This window comes from Hermetia illucens, chromosome 6 (assembly GCF_905115235.1).
Source record: "Hermetia illucens chromosome 6, iHerIll2.2.curated.20191125, whole genome shotgun sequence".
NCBI lineage: Eukaryota > Metazoa > Arthropoda > Insecta > Diptera > Stratiomyidae > Hermetia > Hermetia illucens.
The window spans coordinates 40,754,000-40,771,266 of NC_051854.1; the positions used below are offsets into that span (position 1 = coordinate 40,754,000).

General features: G+C 46.5%; 1 protein-coding gene across 2 annotated transcripts in view; it reads right to left on the bottom strand.

Moving 5' to 3' along the window:
• Positions 1-17,267, bottom strand: part of LOC119660389 (nicotinamidase) — a 133,374-nt gene that overhangs the window by 64,620 nt on the left and 51,487 nt on the right. The gene's annotated exons all lie outside the window — the stretch shown is intronic.

Here is a 17,267-nt window from a genome sequence, read left to right on the forward strand (position 1 = left end):
TCTGGTATCTAGTATCTATTAAAACATCAAAAACTTTATTGTTGCATGTCGGTGGGTAATTACCAAACGCTCTGTGCTTAATTTCCTTCTAGATTTACTTTTAAATGCTAAAGGGCTAGGGTAACTTTTCAAGGTGGAGTGCAAAAGAAAAAAGGAGGCAAATGCAATCTGCTTGAAGGCCAATATTAATAGACTTGCAAATTGGCATTTATGCAGCTGAGAAATTCGGAAGAGATAAATATAGGAATTCGGGGGTAAGCGGAATTTGAGGAATGGAAACATAAAAGCGTTTTACTAAAGATAATCAAATTGAACCCCCTCATCTGATTGGTATTGCTCCTAAACTAAAGCGTTGGGTTTGTTTCGTAAATACTTGGTGTACTTCCTGTGTGTAATCACATCTCTCTGAAAATAGAGTATGAGAAGTAATCTAAAATGGATTGACGAAATGGTCAAAAATGGGGCCTACCCTTCCTGGAAATTCAAGGTAACTCCTTAAATATTCGCAAATCTCATCAATAGTTCAGAAACAAGTCGGGAAACCGGAAGCTGGACGCTTCAGGTACGAAAGGTTTTGTGTATTTTTTAATATATAGCACGTAATATATGCATATATTATGTGAGAGCGGGAATGCTACCAGAAGCTCTGCATGGAGGCTAATACGAATCCGTGGGGTACAGCCTACCAAATTGTAATGAAGAAGATCCGCGGGCGAAAATCACCTCAGGTGACATGCCCACGGCTCTTGTTGCAAATAATTGCAACTCTTTTCCCGCAGCAGGAGCAGGACGAAAGAGAACCCCAACTGGCAGCTCAGCAGGACGTCTTCTCGATCCCTGATGTTACCGAAGAGGAACTTTGGGAAATCTGCAGACGTGTTGGGGACAGCAAGGCTCCGGGATTGGACGGAATTCCGAACAGGGCTCTGAAGGTGGCGGTCAAGGCCAGACCAAGGTGGTTCGCAAGCACATTCGAATCGTGCATGGCGGAAGGAGTGTTTCCCGCCCAGTGGAAGAGGCAGAAACTGGTCTTGCTACCGAAGCCTCGAAAACCACCCGGCGTGCCCTCTTCATATCGCCCTATTTGTCTCTTAGACACCATGGGGAAGATGTTGGAGAGGGTGATATACAACAGGCTGCTCCCGTTCATCGAGCTTGCGGGTGGTCTTTCAGAGCGGCAATATGGGTTTCGGCGAGCCCGTTCTACGGTCGATGCAGTAGCAAAGGTCGTGGAATTGGCTCGAAATGCGATGGCCATGGGCAAATGCTGTGCTCTGGTGACGCTGGACGTCAAAAATGCTTTTAACTCAGCCAACTGGGGCTGGATTAAGGGCGTTTTGGCCAAACTGGGTGTTCCTAGCTACTTGGCTCGGCTCATCGAGAGTTACTTTTCGGATAGACTTCTCTGGTACGAGACGGACGACGGGCCGAAGGAGTACATTGTGACAGCAGGTGTGCCTCAAGGTTCTGTATTGGGACCGCTGCTGTGGAACATAATGTACGACGGAGTGCTTGGCCTTCGCGTGCCGGAGGAGACAACGCTGATTGGTTTTGCGGACGACTTGGCGGTAATTGCAATTGCAAAGCATCCCGAGGACGTGGAGCTTTATGCAAATGAAGCCATTCATACCATCAAGTCATGGTTACGAATGGCCAAGCTGGACCTGGCGGACGAAAAGACGGAGGCGGTCCTCATTACTAACCGTAGGAAGAACAACACGGTTACCATCCGGGTTGGTAATCGTGAGGTCGTCTCAAAATCGGTTGTCAAATACCTGGGGGTGATGATCGATGCCAAGCTGAGTTTCAAGGCACACTTGGATTATGCGCGAGAAAAGGCAGCAAATGCCAGCTCATCCCTTGCAAGGATGATGCCTAACGTGGGAGGGCCGAAGTATAGTCGCAGGCTACTCATCGCGGGAGTGGTGAGGTCGATCCTGCTATACGCGGCCCCTGTCTGGGCGGGAGCGTTGAACCACGCGGTCAACCGGAGGAAGATATGTTCGGCATACCGGCCAATTGCGCTAAGGGTGTGCAGCGCATTTAGGACGGCGTCGACGGAGGCAGTGTGTGTTATCGCAGGAATGATCCCTATAGATCTTCTAGCGAGCGAGGCACACTGGCTCTACGAAAAACGGAAGGCAAATCCAGCCGAGGTGAATGCGGATTTCCGAAAAGCCATCAGGAGAGAGTTGTGTGGCAAGTGGCAACAACGATGGGATAACTCCGACAAGGGCAGGTGGACCCATACATTGATCCCGTGCATCGAGAAATGGGTCAACCGAAAGCACGGAGAATTGAATTACCACCTGACACAGTTCCTTACGGGACACGGTGGCTATAGGAAGTACTTGCATCGCTTCGAGTTGGACGAGTCTCCCAACTGTCCTGAATGCGGTGCTACACTCGAGGACCCGGAGCACGTTATGTTCTATTGTCCCAGATTTCTACAGCAGAAAAGGAGGTTGAACAGCATCTTAGGGGCGGACATCGAGCCCTCCAACCTGGTGGAAGAGATGTTGAAGTCGGAGGAAAACTGGATGGCGGTAAATGAGGCAGTAGCCGTGGTGCAGGCAAAACTCCTGGAGTTGGATCGAGCTCGGAAGGCGGCACGACGGAGACGTGACATGGACGAGCTGGTATAGCGAACCAGAGCCTCCCCCGCGAAGTAATACTTTACGGTGGTCCCGCGGGGAGGGGCGGAAGAGTGGGGGTGGTTTTAGTGGATGTGAATCCCACACACTGCTGCAACCTGGCGCAGCAGCGTCTTTCTAAGATTTCCACCTCCATCCATAAAAAAAAAAAAAAAAAAAAAAAAAAATATTATGTGAGAGTATCCACTTTCGGATGATATTGACATTCATAGTCTCCAATTTTCAAAGAAGCAACAACTTTGACATATTATAACTTTGTTGGTAATAGTGCGATTTCCACCAAACTTAGTAAGATTATGCTCTACACTATAGCCTACATCACTACACTCACGTGGTACTAGGATTAACTTAAGGGGATTTTGCGGCCAATTAAAAAAAATTATAGTAATATACTATTATTAACTTTATTCGAATAGATATCGGTATGGAAGGTATTTCGGAGCCCAGGCACCATATAGTGGTAGTCTTTTGATTGTTTTCAGATTTTTCGGTTTGGTAGTTTCTGAGAATGGCTCGCTTAAAGAAATAATCACTTTCAATACCCCCCCCCCCCCACTCCCCACCCTTCCTGCGTTTGACGGACAGTCAGACAGACGGACAGACAGGCAGATACTCAACCACGGCCCGATGCGCTTATTATAAAATCAACAAGCGACCTGACATATGCAGAAATCTTACGGAAAGTAAAAACAGACAGTTCCCTCTTGGACTTGGGTGAGCACGTGAACCGTATAAGACGCACGCAGAAAGGCGATTTGCTCCTTGAGCTTAGGCCAGGAGAAAGTAAGTCCCACGATTTACATAAGAAGATCGAGTCATCACTGGGCAAAGTAGCTGAGGTAAAGGTGAGCCAGGACTCAATGCTAATTGAATGCAAGGATCTGGATGAGATCACCATAAAAGCGGAGATCTGCGAGGCCTTAAAGACTCAACTCGGGCCAGATTTGATCCTTGAGTCTAATGTGATAAGGCTCCGAAAAGCATATGGTGGTACTCAGACGGCCACAATAGCCCTACCATTCGAAGCAGCAAAAAAGGCTGTTACTGTTGGCAAAATACGCGTCGGCTGGGTCAGCTGTCGACTGCGAAAACAGATACCGCCAAAGAGGTGTTTCAAATGCCTGGAATTTGGACACATATCGAGAAACTGTTCAAGCAAGTACGATAGATCTAAGTTGTGCCGAAGATGCGGAAAAGAAGGTCATATTGCCAAAGAGTGCAATGCGAATCCTAAATGCCTGCTATGCAGAGAAACACAGGAGGGTAACGTTGATCATGTCAGAGGCAGTTACCGATGTCCGGCGTTTAAAAAGGCGATTTCCGCTTTTCGCAAATGAGATTCCTACAGCTGAATTTAAACCTTTGTCAGGCAGCTCAGGAGCTGCTTTCTCAAAGCGTGCTGGAACATGAAATTGACGTTGCCATTATATGCGAATATTACAAAGACTTCCACAGTGGTGTCTTTGTATCAGACAGAAGCGGCAAAGCGACAATCTGGACTTGCGGAAACCGAGCGATCGAAAATACGAGCAATAGGATAGACGACGGATTCACACGGGCTAAGGTAGGCGGCATTCACGTATTCAGCTGCTACGCTGCGCCGAGCCTCACGCTAGATGAATTCACATTGATGTTGGAAAAATTAGCTTCCGAAGCAAGCCGCCACAACCCAACAATAATAGCTGGCGATTTTAACGCTTGCGCCGAAGATTGGGGAAGTCGCGAAACAAATGCTAGAGGCCGCATATTGCTCGAAGTATTTTCACGTTTGAACGTTGTTCTGACAAATACTGGCGACGTCAATACTTTTCGGAGACGAGATATGGGATCGGTAATAGACCTCACCTGTGTTAGCGATTCATTATCTAAGGATCTCCAATGGCATGTGAGCGAGGAATATACGCACAGTGACCATCAGGCTATCATCTTCCAGAGAACACTGCGATATCGGGTTGGACCTCCAAAAAACTTGATGAAGAAATGTTCGAGGAAATACTTCTGCAGGAAGCGATGGCGGTGGGAAATGCACGAGAAAAGGTGGCGCAGGTCCTTGAAAAGTTACAAAAAGCTTGTGACGCTTTCATGCCTCGCCGCACGGTACTCAAATAACGAATGCCCAACTTCTGGTGGAATGCCGAAATCGAAGAACTTCGTAAAGTTTGCCTTAAACCAGAAGATACAGCCAACATAGCAGAAACCAGTCTGAGTCTGAAGAGTTCCACAACCAATATAAGAAGGCAAGGAAAGCATTGCAAGCAGCCATCTCTAGAAATAAAACTGAACACTTCAAGAGATTATGCAAGGAAGCGGACTTCGACCCATGGGAAGGTGCATACAAGGCAGTTATGGCAACAAACAAGGGAAAGCGCCCACCGCCGATCACCAACTCTGATTTGCTGCGGGAAATCATTAGCACTCTCTTCCCATACGTTTCAAGTGAGACGAACTTACCCACTGTCCAGGTAGATCCCGGTGAAATTCCCTAGATAACCACGAAAGAAGTCCTGGAAGCCGTGAAGAAGATTGCCGAAAATAAAGCCCCAGGTTTAGACGGCATTCCGAATAAAGCACTGACAGTGGCCGTCAAGACAGTTCCAAGGTGGTTCTCGGAAACATTTACCACGTGCCTCAAAGATGGGATTTTCCCGGAAGAATGGCGGAAACAGAAGCTTGTGCTAATCCCGAAGCCAAATAAATCTTTGGGTGAACCTTCGTCTTATAGACCTATATGCCTGCTAAACGGCATCGGCAAACTTTTCGAATGGGTCATCTTCAATAGGCTTGTACCAATCACAGAAAGGGAGGGTGGTCTCTCAGACAGGCAGTTCGGATTCCGAAAGGCAAGAACTACTGTCAATGCCATCAGCACGGTGACGGAAATTGCGGAAAAAGCAATGGAGGCCAATAAATCTTGCGCGGTAGTTACTCTCGACGTTAAGAATGCCTTTAATACGGCAAAATGGACCAAAATAATTGCGGCTTTAGCCAAATTGAGCGCTCCTAAATATCTGGTGCACATAGTCATGCAATTTCTCCGGGAGAGGATATTGTGTTACGATTCGGACGATGGACCTAAAACGTATACAACAACCTGCGGGGTTCCACAAGGATCAGTCCTCGGTCCTCTCCTGTGGATAATAATGTATGACGGAATTCTAAAGTTGCAACTACCCAAAGGAGTGAAAATTATTGGCTTCGCAGACGATATCGGAGTAACTATCGTCGCACAAGACAATGATGAGGTCGAGGTACTCACAAACGAGACAATCAGGTCTTGGCTAGAGGAAGCTGGTCTGACACTCGCGGAGCATAAAACCGAGGTAGTTTTGATTACAAAGCGAAGGAAGCAGACATCGATAAAGATCAGGATTAGTGAACACATCATACAATCGCAGTCAACGTTTAAATACCTTGGGGTCATGGTTGACCTAAGACTGAAATTCAAGTCCCATCTTGAAAATTTAGCAACCAAGGCTTCCGGTGTGGCTACATTGTTGGCAAGAATGTTGCCAAATATAGGTGGTCCTAGGCAAAGCCGTCGGCTCCTGATCTCGAGAGTTGTTAGCTCCATCTTGCTTTATGCAGCTCCAGTCTGGGCATCGTCTTTGAAGGTGAAAGCAAACAGAAGAAAAATCGCAGCCCCATACCGATTGAGCGCACTACGTACGTCATGCGATTACCGTACAACTTCAGATGAAGCAGCTTGTGTGATAGCCGGCATGATCTCCATCGACATCTTGTCGAATGAGGGTCGACGCCTGTATGACCCATCACATGCAATCGGTGAGTCTTATACCAATCGTCGGCAATTGGCACGAAGTGATTCTATTTTGGAATGGCAGAAAAGGTGGGATGATTCACCTAAAGGACGCTGGACACACAGGATTATTCCAGATGTCTTTAAATGGATCAAGCGAAGACACGGTGAGGTTAGTTACCACTTAACTCAATTCCTAAGCGGACACGGAGGGTACCGTGCATACCTTTATCGCTTCGGGCGTGATGACTCCCCGTATTGCCGAACATGCGTGATGGCTCCGGAAGATGCGGAGCATGCTGTTTTTAACTGCCCGCAGTTCGCTGCACACAGAGCGGGGGCGGAAATTGACGCCGAGGCACGGTTGACACCCGAGAATATCGTGGACTACATGCTAGCCTCTGAAACATCTTGGAGGGCGGTGGAAAAATTAATGAAGGCGATCCACAATCTGCTGAGGAGGGAGGAGCTTCGGAGGAAAGTGACAAATAACGACAGAAGCCGCAGTTCATAACTGATCCTGCCCCGCGATGTAATACCGAAATGGCAGTCCCGCGGGGTAAGCGAAGGAGAAGGAGGTGGCTTTAGTGAGTAAAAGTCTCACATAACCGTATGGCAGGAGCCAGCGGTAGGTTTTGTACCTTTCCACCTTCCAACGTATAAAAAAAAAAGGCAGACATTCAACACTGCAAAGTGGACGAAAATCGTAGAGGCTCTAACCAAACTCCAGGCTCCGAAGTACATTGTATGCATCGTTGTTACATTTCTTCCTGGAAGAAGATTATATTGCGACTCGGACGATGGACAGAAATTATTCCCAATGACGCGCGGCGTACCACAGAAGTCTGTCTTAGGTCCCTTCATCATCATCATCAACGGCGGTTAATTATGTACAATGGAGTGCTGACGCTACGCCTTCCTAACGACGTGACAACTTTTGACTTTGCCGACGATATCGGGGTAACAATAGTGGCAAAACGCTAAGACGAGATCGAAATCTATGCAAATGAAGCGATATGGGAGATCAATTCCTGGTTGAAAAAGTCCGGTCTATCACTTGCTGAACTTAAAACAGAACTAGTGCTGATCAGCAAAAGAAGGAAAGACACGACCATGAAAATTAAAGTTGGTAAAAAAACAATTTACTTCCAAGAGTCGCTTAAATATTTGGGAGCAATGATTGACAAAAGACTCAACTTTAAAAAACACACTAAGTGCGCTGTAACTAAAGCATCTTCCATCGCTGTAACGATCTCGAGGATACTGCCGAACATTGGTGGGCCAAGACAAAGTCGACGTCGTCTTGTATCAAGGGTAGTTAGTTCCGTACTACTCTACGCAGCTCCAGTTTGGGCAACGGTTCTGGAAATCAAATCAAATTGCGGAAAACTATGAATGGCGTATTGACTAAGTGCACTCCGGGTATGCAGTGCTTATCGAACGACATCAGGAGAAGTAGCATATGTACTGGCAGGGACAATCCCCATAGACATCTTGGCGGATGAAGATCGGCGTCTCTACGACAAAATGTATGCAATCGGGGAGTCTATTGTACTTCGACGGCAACTACCACGGCGGGAATCCAAAGCAAAAAAGACGGAACTGGGCACAAACTGGCCGTTCGACCTACCGTATCATTCCAAACACTCGAAGATGGATTGAAAGGAGCCACGGAGAACTAAGCTACGAGCTAATACAGTTTTTAACTGGACGTGGAGGTTACCGGGCTTATCTATATCGATTTAGACACGACGAGTCACCATGCTGCCGAAGATGTGGTAACGTGGCTGAGAATGCGGAGCATGTTGTATGTTATTTGAGTGCCCAAGATTTACAGCACACCGAACTAGGCTGGAGGCGATCACAGACAGGCGCTTAACACCTGGAAATATAGCGGAGTTTATGTTGGAATCAACGGACGCTTGGAATCAAGTGGTAATTGAGCTGAAAATGATTCTTCAGCAGCTAAGGCACGAAGAACTGCAAAGAAAGCACCAAAGGGAGTGAAAAATAATGCACCGCAGTTAAGAACTGATCCAGCCCCGCGACGCAATGCTTATAGACATCCCGTGGGGAGAGTGGAAGAAGAATGAGGTGGTTTTAGTGAGTAGGAGTCTCACATAACTGCATGGCAGGAGCCAGCAGTAGATTTTGAACCTTTCCACCTTCCAGCGATGGAAAAAAAAGACAGACAGACAGACAGACGGACAGTAAACCGATTTTAATAAGGTTTTGTGTTTACACAAAACCTTAAAAAGATACCGATATCGAGAGTATCTTGACCGGCATCGAAAAGTACCAATCAAGACCTTTCATTTGATACCTAACATGACAATATTCGGTGAAAAAAAATTTACATCCACCTTTTGCATGTAAGAGGACCCTCCCCGCCCCACTTAATTTCATCGTAGAAAAATGTCACTGCACGCTGCATATCTGGGCGTTCACAGGTCTTATTTTCTCAACAAATTTCGTGTCGATCGGTGTAGTTGTTTCTGAGAAAAGTGCGTGTGACAAACAGACAGGTGTAAACCGCCGTACAAGCAAGGTGCAAACTGAGAACCACCAGGCTGGGTTCGCTAACGACTTGCCGGTTGCTGGGTTCACTAACGACGTCAGCCCAAGGTACAACGTACGCCATTAAAAATCAGATGCGAGCCATACAAGCTTCTTATAACCCCGCGAGGAACTCGGCAATGGTTGCCTTACACTGCCAAAGGAGACAACGGCAGATAGAGCAACTCAAACATCCCCAACGACGCTGCTCCACAAAAAAGATCTGGCCGAAACCCCGCTTCGCAAGATTGTTTCACAGCCCAGATACGAAACACAAAAGCATGTCAGGGAACCCGTTGACGATTCAACCGTATACCAACAGGAATAAAAGAAAAGAAGGGAGGATCCCAAGCCAAAATATCGGTCATTACTGGACTAAAAAGAGCCAAAGCCAGAAGTATCTGAGCCTTTGTTGGACTTTGGTTAAATCAAGGAAAGAGCGGGGTGAAGCAGGGAGAATCATTACGAAACGAAACCGTCAAGAAGCGCTGGTAATAACAGCAAAAGAGGGTATATCGTTTGCTGGTATTTTACGAGGGGTTAAGGCAGATCCTACACTGAAGGAGCTTAACGACAATGTAACGTGAATTAGATGAACATAGAAAGGAAGATTGCTATTCGAACTATCAAAGGAAAAGAAGAATCATAACGACCTACAAAGGAATATCGTTCGCGAAAGTCGGCCAATGGTTACGATAGAATGTAAAGATCTTGACGAGGTCACTACCAAGGAGGAAATTTGTGCAACGCTCAAACACCAATTGAAACTCGAGGACGTGCAAGAAACGAACATCAAGAGTCTAAGGAGAGCGTATGGGAGAACGCAGACAGCAACGCTAACTATACTAACTACAAGAGCACTGTCTGCGGGTAAAGTCCACGTCGGTTGGGTCGTGTGCAGGCTACCCGAGCCAACTTCACTAAAAAAGTTTTTCAAATGCCTGGGATTCGGACATATGGCGAAGGATTGCACTAGCAACACTGATCCAAACTGTGTCCAAAATGTGGAGAGAAAAATCATTTGACGAAAGACTGAACTCCCACTTTCTTCTACGCAGGAAAAGGTCGCAATTGCAACCACATAACGGATAGCACCAGGTGTCCAAACTACAGGATCGTTTTAAGTACCCGACGTAAATGAGAGTCATCCAGCTGAATCAAAATCACTGCCAAGCCGCCAAGGTCCTGCTAGTACAGAAAGTGTATGAAGAGGAAATTGATGTTCCTATTGTCTGCGAACAATACAAAAGCCTCCATCAAGGCGTTTGGGAATCAGACATAAGTAGAAAGGCTGCGGTGTTGACTTTCGGTAATCGAGCCTTCCAGCAAGCAATGAAGTATCGCGAACACGATTTTGTGAAGGTTAAGATCGATGACCTCTCATGTACAGCTGTTATGTCGCTCCAAGTATGACAATACCAGAATATTGCAACATGCTTGATAGACTGGCGAGAGAAGCCAAAGATTACAACCCCAAAATTATTGCTGGCGACTTCAACGCTTGGGGAAGCCAGGAAACAAATGGAAGGTGAAGCATCCTACTCGAGATTTTCTTCTGCCTAAACGTTACCCTGACCAATATCGGAAGCGTAAACACTTTGAAACGTGGAGAGCTAGACTCCGTCGTAGATCTTACTTTCATAAGTGATTCGCTGGTCAAGCGTCTACACTGGCGTGTTAGCGAAGAATACGCGCATAGCGACCACCAGGCGGTAAATATTACTATTGGTAAGGGACCCAGAACAATAAATCCTCAAATGAAGAAACCAGAAACAGGTTGGTCATCAAGAGCACTTGACGAGGATACATTTCTGGAGGTATTGCAGTGGAACACCGAGTTTACAGGAACGACCATAGCGAAGCACCGCAACTGTCCCAACAGATATACCGAGCATGTGACACCACCATGCCAAGCCGTGCACATTCTTGGAAACACAACCCTAACTATTGGTGGAATGCTGAAATAGCGAAGTGTCGTACGGAATGCTTGAAGGCCAGAAGGCGGAGTCAATGCTGAAGAAACACGCCAGAGGCACCTCGAATATAAACAGGTACGCAAAAAGTTGCAGTGGGCCATCATGAAAAGTAAAAAATATTGCTTCAAGCCACTCTGTGATGAGGCACCAAGCATGTTCGCATAGGTATTTACATACTGCCTAAAAGAAGAATCCTTCCTCGCAGAGTGGAAAATAGGTAAGGTTCTCGAGCGGGTAATGACGTTGGAGTCGTCATAACATCCAATCATTTCGACGAAGTACAGATATATGCGAACGAGAATATATGGACGATAAAGTCTCGACTTAAAGACTTAAAGGCTGCAGCTCGCCGAACACAAGACGGAGTTGGTGCTCTTTACAAAACGGCGGAAAAGAAAACTGTTGAAACTTGTATAGGAACGCATGCTGTTAGCTATCAACCATCGCTGAAATACCTGAGAGTAACATTCGACTTCAAGCAGAGCTTTAAACCCCACTTAAAGCTTACTGGCCAGAAAGGGGCGACTATAAGCGCAACACTGGCAAATATGCTTCCAAACGAAAGCGGCCCGAACTAAAGCCGATGATTACTTTTATCGAAAGTCGTCAGCTCTGTCCTTTTACACGCGGCACCAGTGTGGGCATCGGCGATAAAAATCGGAGACAATCGCAGACAGCTTGAAGCCACATATCGGCTAAGCGCTATCCGAACATGTTTCGCCTACCGCACAACATCTTATGAGGCGGCATGCGTGATTGCGAGGATGATACGAGGTCATTGGCTGCATGCAAACAGCATAGGACCAGGCGGAATCACGGTGAGACGAGTTACGATTTGACTCAGTTCTTAACAGGACACGGTGGGCACAGGAAGTACCTCTATAGGTTGGGTGTCGATGAATTGCCCGGTTGTCCTACGTATGAAGGTTCAGGAACACGTTTTCTTAACCTGCCCAAGATTTAAAAGCTCAAGGCGAAATTTCCAAAGAGGACTAAATACCCGTTTACCGGTGGAGAATCTGGTTAGGCACATGGTGCAATCAAATATAGCATGGGACGCGGTTATTGCAATGGTGAAACGGATCCACCAGCAACTAAAAGCAGCAGAAGCGCAGCAGAGACATAGAATGGAAGCTTAACGCTACGCAAAGCTAACAGCTAACAGCTAAGAGCTGAACAGTTCCGCAAAGTAATACCAAAACGGTGGTCCCGCGGGAGAGGGGAGGTTTTAGTCGGTAAGAGCCCACAGGAGTATCCCAGATTCCAGATGCGAATTTCCAGTAAAAAAAGACAGACAGACAGACGGACAGACATTACAAACAAAACCTGAAAATTAATACCGGCTTCGGAAAGTATTATACTAATCGGGACCCTTCATTTGATATCAAACATGACTATATTTGGTGAAAAGAATTGTACACTCCCCTTTTGCATGTACTACATGTAATTTCCACGACCGTAATTCGGGTCGTAAAAATCAGAAAAAATGCAAAATCGTCGGATTTCTATTGGCGATACCTCGTTCGAACGAAGAGGCGACGCAGATTCACGAAATGCAAGAATTTTCATAATACGATCGCAGGCACGTGAGATATCGCGGAAAATCGGGTGTCAGAGGTGCTAGCCGAAATCGAGGAAAATTGAAAATTGCCACGACCCCCGGGTCAACACAAATGCAAATCGTCGGACTGCTGTGGGCAATACGTCATTTGAACGGGGAGGCGACTCGGATTCAGGAAATGCACGAATTTTCACGCTACGATCACAGACACGCGTGATATCGTGTAAAATCTACGGTCAGAGGGGCGGCCGAAATCGAGGAAATTTGAAAAATCTCCGCTACCCCCGGATCGTAAAAATCAGTAAAAATGCAAAATCGTCGGATTTTTCTTGGATGATAAAATCGCTAGATACACGGAAAATCGAGGGTCAGAGGGACTGGCGGAAATCGAGGAAAAATCGACCCCCGAGTCGTAAAAATCAGCAGAAAGGCTGCTTTTTAAGGTTTTGTGTAAAACAAATCCTTATTAAAATCAATTTACCGTCTGTCTGTCTATCTGTCCGTCTGTATGTCTGTCTGTCTGTCTGTCACACGCATTTTTCTCGGAGACAGGCTTAATGATTGACACGAAATTTAGTGTAAAGGTGGAAACTGTGAACGCTCACGGAGGAGAGTTCCCATACATGGAAAAGGGGGGTACATTTTTTTCTTTACCAAATATAGTCATGTGGTGTATCAAATGAAAGGTCTCGGTTAGTACTTTCCGAAGCTGGTCTGAGTTTTGACATTTGTTGGAAGGGCGGGAGTTCGGGGGGTCAAAAGTGATCATTTATTTAACGGAGCCATTCTCAGAAACTGCACAACCGAAAAATCTGAAAAAAATCAAGAGGTTGCCACTATATGGTGGCTAGGCTCCGAAATACCTTCCATACCCATATCTCTTCAAATAAAGTTAATAATGGCATATTACTATAGGGTCTACAAATAAGTTCTGTCGGTTTTCACAATAGATGGCGTAGCTTGTTTTTTATTCCATTGAACCACATTTCCAAACATTCATCGGAAAGCTACTGTCAATAGGCACAAACGTCAGTATAAATTATTTAATTGAAGTGTAAACAACAATACTTTTTTCATCAACGAAAATGGCCAATTTTGTACCAAATAATGTGTTTTTGCGGGAGTTGTACTTCATTATTTCAATATGAAGAAAAAAGCAACCGAAAGTCATCGCATTTTGGTGGAAGTTTATGGTAACCATGCTCTATCTGAGCGAACGTGTCAGAGGTGGTTTGGACGGTTTAAAAGTGGCGATTTTGACTTGGAAGACGAAGAGCACGCCAGACGGCCAACAAGAATTAGAGGCATTGCTCGACCAAGATCCACCGCAAATGCAAGAAGAACTTGGAAAAACACTTGGAGTCACTCAGCAAGCCATTTCTCGCCGTTTAAAAGCAATGAGAATGATCCGAAAGGTCGGAAATTGGGTTCAGTATGAACTGAAGCCAAGAGACGTCGAACGCCGTTTTTTCACGTGCGAACAACTGCTCCAACGACAAGAAAGGAAGAGTTTTCTGCATCGAATAGTTACTGGCGATGAAAAGTGGATCCATTACGATAATCCCAAGCGTCGGGCAACGTGGGGATACCCCGGCCATGCCTCATCATCGACGGCCAAAGCGAATATTCATGGTGAGAAGATCATGCTGTGTATATGGTGGGACCAGCTGGGTGTGGATACTATGAGCTGCTAAAACCGAACGAAACGGTCACGGGCAACCTCTACCGACGTCAAATGATGCGTTTGAGCCGCGAACTCAAGAAAAAACGGCCGCAATACCAGCAAAGGCATGATAAAGTTATTTTGCAACATAACAATGCTCGTCCACATGTTGCACAGCCCGTTAAAACATATCTAGAAACGTTGAAATGGGAAGTCCTACCCCACCCGCTGTACTTCCCAGACATTGCTCCTTCTGATTACTATTTGTTCCAGTCGCTGCAGCATGGTCTGGCTGACCAGCACTTCTCCAATTACGAGGAACTCAAAAAATGGCTCGATGAGTGGATAGCGGCCAAAGCCGGCCAATTTTTGGAGCGATGGCATCTATGAATTGCCTAAAAGGTGGAAGAAAGTTGTGGCTAGCGATGGGCAATACTTGGAACAATGAATGTATAACCAATTTTTCACAATAAAGCTTCAAATTTAACAAAAAAACCGACAGAACTTATTTGTAGGCCCTATATAATTTTTAGTAATTGGCTGCAGAACCCCCCTCAAGTTCATCCTATCACTACATTTAAAACAACGTAGGCTATAATATAGAACTTGATCCTACCAAGTTTGGTGGAAATTGCACCATTACTAACAAAGTTATAATAGGTCAAAGTTGTCACTTCTTTGGAAATTCAAGATTTTGAATGTCAATATCACCCGATCTAAAAAATACAGGGCAATGTACTCCTGCATCTCCTTCCCCTCCACATTAAATACGTTGCGGTGTGCAGTGCCGTCAGACTACGTGAGTCCGGATGCTGGACAGCGAAGTCCTACGACCACAGTAACATCCTAGATCAAGTAGCTCGGGAAATCTGGGCATTCCCCACGGACTATGCCACACGCAAGCTGAACTTTACGAGAAACTTTGCTGTGGACTTTCCAACCAAGGCAAAGTGGAAAACCAGCGACGTGTTGGAAGGTTATGACACAGTACTCTTTACGGATGGATCAAAGATGGCCTGTGGAGTCGACGCGAGGGTTTTCTCGAATAAACACAGTGTATCCAAGTCGTATGGGCTCCCAGATTTCGCCAGTGTATTCCAAGTGGAAGTACTGGCGATATTGGAAGTCTGTCGAGCCCCAAGCGCAACATAACTATTCTGACCCACAGCCAATCGGCCATCAAGGCCTTATACTCAGCGACAACATCTTCCAGGCTGGTGGGGGAGTGCAGAGACTCGCTGAACAGTCTGGGCGGCACGCTCAAGGTCACTCTCCTCTGAGTTCCCGGGCATAGGAACATAGAGGGGTATGAGCCGGCTCACGGATTGACCAGGCGAGGCTCTGCTCTTGGCAGTCCTTCGGCGAATACAGTCGATGTTCCGCTGGCGGGTGTCCGGGGGCCGAGTCTACTTGCACCACCTAGCAACCGCGGGCCTAAGATGGCGAAGGCTTACGAGCTGTGCCAAGTCAAGGAGAATTTGGCCCCCGCCCGATCACGAGAGCTCCTGTGCCAGACGCGTACAAATGTATTCAAGATTACGGCGGTCTGCACGGGGCACTGACCCATAGGGGACCATGCCGCTAAGCTCGGCACACCCTACAATTCGCATTGCCGAAGCTGCGGAGAAAGAAGGGAAACTTTCATGCACTTTCTCTGCGAATGCCCAGCTCTGGCTAGAGTCAGGCTGCGGACACTGGGTAAACCATTCTTTGGGGACCTCAGAGAGATTTCTAGCTGCAGGGTGGGAGAGCTGCCTTCTTTCGTGAATGCTACGACTGGCTCTGAAGATTCCAACCGTCTGGACTCTGTCTCCCTGCTCCCATAACAACAGCCATGGTCTTAGGAGTTTGTGGCATCAAAACGACGCACAAAGCGTTAATTGGGCTCCTCGGAGCGGCCACAGATACCTACCTACCTACCTACAGGGCAATGGAATTTTTAACTATGTACACGCGGGATTGTCATGTATTCATCGCTCCTCACATAGGGAAACAGAAAACCTTCTATACCTGAAGCGCCAAGCCTCCGGTTTCAGGTTTAGCTCGGATCTTAGTATTTCGATAGTTGCGCGAAATTCCCCGTGTTTGGTTTTTTTTTTCAGGATCCGGTGCGGAATTTTGTGCAATGACACATGAGGGATCGAAGCGCTCAAAGGACCCCCACATTGCCGAACCTGGCTAGCCCAGAGGCGTGAAAGCACGTTTCCAAGGAGCACTTCGATGAAGCTTCAAGATTTGTGGGCGACCCATGACGGTAAATTTCACGATCCTTTTTGGTTTTTGGGATAGCTCCCCCCTTTCGGTCATTTGACCGTCGACAAACCCATTATGTGCAAATATTTGGAAACTTTAGGAGTTTTTAGCTGTTAGGACATTACGATCATAAGGTTTAAATTTACGTTCTAACACAAAAGTAAAGGAAGCCGCCTGATAGATGAAACCAACAACGGAATGAAATGCGACAAAATGACTCAGGGCTAAAGTACAAAGGTCTCCATTGAAACATTGAGAGAGAATATCCTTAAACAACACTCTCTACCTGTGCATATATAATAATAATAATAATAATCGTTGGCGCAACAATCCATATTGGATCAGGGCCTTGAAGTGTGTGTGAAGTGTGCATATAGTAAACCATAAATAAGTGCTATTCAATACCCTACTTCCAGTGGATAGATATAAGATATTGCGGGCAGCAGCAGGTGCCCGGAATACAGGAGAGCCCTTAGCACAAATCGCAGATGAGGTTGATACAAATCAATCTCAACCACTGCGAAGCGGCGCAGGATCTACTCGCGCAAACCATCCGCGAGAAAAACATCGATGTGGCCATCCTAAGTGAACCATACCGAAACCGCGGTGGTAGCGTTTGGGTCAAAGACCAAACGGGCCAAGCAGCGTTGTGGACTTGTGGAGAACAAGCTTTCCAGGAAATAATGGAGCACCCGGAGGAGGGCTTGCCTGGGGTCTATAGTGGACCTGACATACGTGAGTGCCACTTTAGCCAGTAGAATCGCTTGGCATGTCAGTGAGGACACAGCGACCACCAGGCAATCTGCATAGAGATCAAGGGCGGATCGAGCTCGAAAAAGAGTTTTCG